The following is a 6,883-nucleotide window of genomic DNA, read 5'->3' on the forward strand; positions in this document are numbered from 1 at the left end:
CAAAAACTGATCCCAAGACTGCTACTGCAACAGTTTTGGCTTAAAACATCGTTCGATAATCCCAAAAACCACACAAAATTGTAAACTAAATAAATAACAAGTTTCCCCTACTGCAGTGTGAGAAAGTGCAAAGAAAACTGCACCTGCCTGGACTTCAAAATTATGATCTATCTATAGACCACCTTGCGATAGTTTTCCCCCCCAATAACTCGAAACGAAAAAAATGGCGTTTTGATCTGGCCAAAGCCCAAGAGGCTTACAAAGTTGAACCACTGGACTAAATCGGACTAATATTTCTCACGATAAATTGAACATATGCCTAGGAAATGGAAATGGGAAATAGGAATGAGAGAGTGAAATGGGCAAAAGGGATTGTGGATCTTACTTTTTAACGTGGGGGGACGACGACGACACTCTTGGGCTGGATGGGTAAATATCACAACTCACTGAGTGTGAATGAATGTGGTTGTGGTTGTGATTGTGTGTGCGGTGTATGTGTGTGGTGTGTGTGTGTGGCGCGGCTGCTGTCTTTTGGTCGTTATAAATCATAAGCAAACATTTTGATATTGTAATCCCCATTTTAATTCGAGCGCATAAAAAGCCGAAAATCAAACTTTTCGACATTGGCGGCGGTGTCTCTGATGTGCGGTTGCAGCTACTTTTTGCTCGTTCGTACCGAAAATTGATGGATTACTCATTGGTAGCTCCAATGTGTTGGCACCTCCCTTCTAGCCCCGCTCCCCCTCCACTCTTTGTCTGCTCCTTGCAACCAATTTCATGGCAGCCATTTGGCCGACAGTCTGATAACAAACTTTAGCATTTTGTTATTGTTGTGGTTTTTTTTCATTTTTGTTTGCCTGATGATGATGAATATTTACTAATGCTTTACCTTTGATATTGTTGCTATTATTATTGTTGCGACTGTTCTTGATTTATTAATTAATTATATACAAAAGTGCGGAAACTGCGGCAGCCGCCAAGGAAAACCCGACATCAAGCAAATTCCGACTCTTGTATCATCGAAATCGATACAGATATCGAAATTGAAAATAGTTTAGATAAGTATCGCTGATATATACATATGTACATAAAGTGCATATGTGTGTGTTTGCCAGCCATGGCTGAGATCATTTGGGCCCTTTGCTGTTTTGTTAGCGGCAACAGTTGAAAGTCATTTTTTACGTTCTGTTGCGTTTTTGTTTTGCTTTGCTTTTTTGTTTCACTTTTACTCTTCTGCGCGCTTTTGTTTGATGTTTGGCTTTTTGGGGTTGAGTTAAATGGAGTTGAGTTGGCCTCTTTGGCTCGTTGGCCGCCTCGCTGACTGGTGGGTGGTTGCTTTGGGTCAGCTTTGAAGTGCTGCCGCCCACATTGAGCAATGGCTGGAGAACACGAGTATAGCAATCTAGCTCAGATAACACATTTTCGCCATATTTAATTAGGAAAGGTGATCAATCGAAAAATGGTTGCATTTACCGAGAACACACAGAAAACAATTAATATATTGAAAATCATTTGAGTATTAGACAAATCTGATATCAATTTGTGAGATCTTTTGAATGCCATACATTTAAATATGCAATTTTTATAGAGTACTTTATTTACTAGAGTATTGGACTATTTTGTAATAAACATACTAAAAAGTTTCAATACTTTATAATTAGCAATTCAACTGATCATTCAATTTGACAGAACATGAACTTAAGTTATTAAATTTTAGGAAAATTATAATTTAAAAACTGTTTGACAATTTTAAAAATTAATTTTTATCCAATTTAAAAAAATATATAATTTTAGTTATCTAATTTCTCAAATTAAATGAATATATTTAAATATAATATGCATAATGTATATCAATAAAAAAATTTGTGTTATTTTTTGAAGCTCAGCTATACTTCAAGTTTCAAGTATTTTAGTTGAATTACATACTAAAAGCAGGGAATTTAATTTTGATTGTAAACAATTTAAAAAATAATCAGACTTTGCGAGTATTTTTTAGTGAACGAAATGATAAAAATATTCCAGAAGTAATAAAAATTTTATTTAAACATAATAATTACAAAAAACACGATGATATTATTTCAAAAAGTAAAAATATGAAAAACAATAATGTAAAGCAAATATATTTAGGAATTTTTGTTTTAAATTCAATCCATAACAATTAATTTTAAGTTAGCAATCAAAAAATAAATTTTGACAATACATTATAATGTTATCTTCATAGTCTTAAAACAATTTACTCAATTTCTTTATCCCTTTACCATAAAAATTAAATCAAATTTATGTGAAATCTATTTATTTTTAAATTGCCGTAATTAGAAAATGCCTAAGTGAAGCGCACTTCAATGCATTGACTTTCATTGTAGAGCAATCTTCTTACCCCGAATTCATCCCCCGTTCTGTGTGTGCGAGTGTGTGTGTGTGTGAGTGTGCATAGAGCAACTCTGGTTCATGATTGCTATCAAAACAATCGCAAACAGCTGTTCGGCTGCTGTTAAGCAGACAAATCCAATCTTGGAATGCTCCACACACACCTTCTCCACGCAGCAACGGACAGGGAAATGCAACAGCCGCAAGGGGCACAACAAACACACACACACACGCACACATACTCGATTTCCATGGCAAACGCATCCTGGGGAAATGCTGCGCAAAGCGGCGAGACAACTGCGCATGTAGCAAAGGCAACGGCAACGGCAGCGGAACACCAAGCCCAGACCAGGCCACGCCCTGTCAGCACAAAAAACACTCGCTGGGTGTGGCCAACAAAAGTAGCGAGTAGCGAGAGCGCAGCCAATCAGAACGAAGCAAATGCGAGTGACGAGTGAGTTTTTCGTATGGAATGGCTGGAGATAAGAGGAGAGTGTGTGTATGTTTATGTGTGTGTGTGCGTGAGAAGATGATAAAGTAGAAGTGTAGAGGCGAGCAAAGGGTCCTGCTGCTGCTCATGCTGCTGCAGCATCCGCAACAACACAGCAATAGCAACAGCGGCAGCATCACAAATGGAAATTTCACACACACCACGTGCCGCGCATAAATTGGCCAACAATCGATGTAACTTTTGCCAGGCCAGAAGGAAATGTCATCATATTTTCACTGGTCCACACGTTCGTTCGATAGCAATGTTTGCCGCATGAGGCATGTGGCATGCGGCAGCCACTCTTTTGGCGGCGATGTGTGCTGTTTAATTTGTTTGGACCTTTGCCGGTTCTGTTTGGTCTCTTTGGCTGCCCTCTTCCAACTGTCCAAGCCAACTCTTGTCCCTTTTATATTTTTGCTACTGCTTCATTCCTGCATTTTTTTTTGTTTCTTACTTGCTGCTTGTGGCAGTTGCCCGACCGCGTCCGGCATATGTATGCGACATCATGACACCGGGGGACTTTGTTACAAGTACTTTACGGTAATGGAGGATTTTCGCTTGAGCATCCCTCTAACAAAAATTAATTTAAATCGATATGCTGCCGCAAGCGAACGTGGCAGCCAACGACCGCCTGACACTGCCTGCCTGCCTCCCTGACTCCCCGCCTCCTTGCCACATGCTGCTGGAGTTTTGCTTTCCAGGTTTTACTTCTTTTCTTTCTCTTTTTTTCCTGTGTGCTTTTTTTGTTATAGATGTTTTTTTTTTTGCTTTGGCTTGGCGCTTATTAATTAAGTAATACAGCAATTTGCTTGCTGTGCTGTGTTGATTGAGCTGCCACAAAATGTGGTACGCTTTTATGCTGCTGTATTCCACATGGATTCCTTTGGGAACTGCACAGATTTTTTAGCTGTCAAAGTGCTGCATGCCACAAACGCTGCCAATGTCAACAAGGACATGCCACGCACACTAATACAAACATACAACGAATGTGTGTGTGTGTGTGTGTGTGCGTATAGTTTATTGACTGCTTGCGGGAAGTGCTTTTCGCAGAGATCTGCGCTAAAGAATGTAAGGCTGGCCAACAAAGCCGTTCGCAAATCCTGAAAATTGACTTCGACTGGGCTTGGCAGACATCAGAGGGGGCAGAGGGCAGAGAGAGAGCGAGTCCGGGCAGGAAATCAATGCCGCCATTTTGTGAAAGAGTTGCCCACTTCAGGAACCAACATCCGCATTCACATCCTCACAATCACATTCACAACCAGCAAACAGCAGCGCCGCGTGTCTCATAAGGCATACAAAATTAGTTTCGAGTCGGAGGCGACATCTTCAGCAATGCGCCCCACGCTCTACCTCCCCTTCCACCACTTCCATCTCTCTCTGTCTCTCTCTGTGTGTGACACCCTCTTCCTCTTGCTGGCCTCCCTCGACACTCCCTACGCACCATCGTATTTCATTTCGTCATGTTTCGGGATTAGGCGGATTAGTTGCCGACTGAGCAATGGCTCTGAACTTTGCAACGACTGCTCTGAACTTTTTGGTAGTTGCTTAAAAAGGGAAATGTGACAACAACAAGGGCGCGGACGTGGACGCGGTTGTTAGCATCTCTCACATACATATATAAATGTGTTTGTGTGTGTAGATTTGTGGCACTTTGGAGCGCCTTCGAATGCTTTGCATATCAATTTGGTGAGTGCGTGTGACTTCACGAATGTCGTGCATTAAGTTCCCCCCGATCAAAGGATACAACTTGCTCCACTTGACATATATCAAAAATATATATATATATACGTAGTATCTATATCTTGTATATCTTGACATTCTTTTCTTCTGCGTAATTTCTGTGCTTCCATAGCGCACATAGTTCTTGGCACGTAGAACATCGGGGAAACTAGCGCCATTTTGTTTTGGCCAGATAACAAAGCAGCGCGAAAACTATAGGCGTAATATACTACCACGATACATAAGCCCCTTTTGCGCATTGGCTGGATACCTCATTTCCCTTTCCACTTCACCCCCACCCACCTCTTTACAGAGATATCAGGCAATGTCAAAGTCTAATTTTGTTTTTCTCTTATACTTCGTAATTGAAATGTGCCTGGGTAAATCCCACAGCGCGTTTGTTTCCTGAAATAGATACCATGTCATCAATAGAACTGTTTGCCATTTTACCCATTTACCCATTTACCATTTACCCATTTACTTTGCCCTTTTCGCCCCCATTGATTATACTATATAGGTGATAAAATGGGCTTTGTTTGACTCAGCTCGCTGGCTGCATTTTGCCACAAATGTAATTACATGATACACAGAATAACATCCGGCCAGAAACTTAACCCTTTTATCATCTGTTGCCAGGCATGCGCTCTCCATGCAAAAACTGACAGGTGTTAGATCAAAACACTCTGGGGACTACAGAAAAACGTTGACACCTTGCAGCGCATTTTCCATATCATTGCCTCCAATAAATGGGTTATACTCTAATAATATTTTTCTTTTCTGAAGTATCACGGCAAGTACTTTGTATCTTTATCTTTAGCTATATCTATGCTGTGCTTGTGATTGTGGATTGATTGGCCAAGTGAAACTAATCGAAAGTTGTATTCAGTTTATATAACTTCAAAGTCAATTCGCCGCTCTCTCAAGTCTCTCAAGTGGTGAAGTGGACAATGTTTGAGAGCGTTCACTTGTGCCAAGAGATTAGAAGGTTGCACTTCCATTTAGTATCTGTCGAGACTCTCTTGATGGCCAATAATCGAATGAACTTTGTAATTGGTTTCTCAATTACAAAATCGTGTGAATTTGATAAAAAGTACAGAATGTGATGCGACTATACAAATAAATAACTATACTATAAACCATTTTTTGAAGTAGACATTTCTAAGAACTAATGTCAAAATATTCCTAGATTTTATCCACGATTTTGGAAACTAAGGAATTGCATATTAAAGTATTGAAACTTATTTATATTATGCTCAATGTATAAATTTGCCAAAGTCAATAAAAAAAATAGTAGTATACTATATAGTATTGGGATTTATAAGGCACTTTATAAAAGTTACAAAATTCATAGATTATTATTACAAGATTTCTGTAAAATTTTTAATAAATTATTTTAGTTTTCTAAGTAATGAAAATTTATTATATAAAAAACATTTTCTGTTCCCATTTTAAAAGAAAACGAAAATCATTGTATCCTGAAATGAGAATGTCAGATTTATCACTGACTACTATTTACAATAAAAATAAGCAAAAAAGTGCTATAAAATTCCAGCAGGAAAATGTTGCAAGATTGATAAGTGAAAATCATAAATAAAGCAAGTTTCCGCTTCCTGAATAAGTTTCGGAAATCTAGCGAGAATCAAAATGGGATATAATCATAATAATAATAAGTCATATCCATATATGTATGTATATGTGACAGAATATCCGTTGATAAAAACAAAGAACATGTGCACTTCCCAACTAAGTCTCCACTTGAGTCACGCAAACAAAACAAAAATAAAATAATACAACAACAACAAAAAAAAGTAAAGAGAGAAACTGTGGCAAGCAAATGCGAAATAAAAACGAAAATTATGAACTGCACAAAAGCTGTTGTGAATTTTAATAAATTTTCTTGCTGCTGTTGTTGTTGTTGAGGCGATGCCGCATTTTTGGCAAAAAGTATCTGCCAACTGAGCCGGAGTGAGCAAATCAAACAGGGAATACAACAAGAGGAACGGGTAGGGGAGGGGAGGGAGTGAGAGCACTGGGGACGAATGTATCCTAAGAAGGAAGGCAACAAGAAATGTGAAGAAGGGCGGCAACCGGGGGGGAGGGAGTATACGTCAAAAAGAACAGTTATTTATTTATTTGTGCGCAATCGAGAGCACAGCATGGTAAGCCAGAGGGACAAGCAAACGTCAGGGGTGTCAGAGAACGGAAAAGAGAGAGAGAGAGGAAGGAAAGGTGGGAGAAGGGGGACAGTGAGTGGTAGCGCCTCAGAGGCACTGCGAAGGCAGGCAAACAATGGCGGCTAACGGAGAA

Source organism: Drosophila nasuta, chromosome 2R, assembly GCF_023558535.2.
Source record: "Drosophila nasuta strain 15112-1781.00 chromosome 2R, ASM2355853v1, whole genome shotgun sequence".
Taxonomy (NCBI): domain Eukaryota; kingdom Metazoa; phylum Arthropoda; class Insecta; order Diptera; family Drosophilidae; genus Drosophila; species Drosophila nasuta.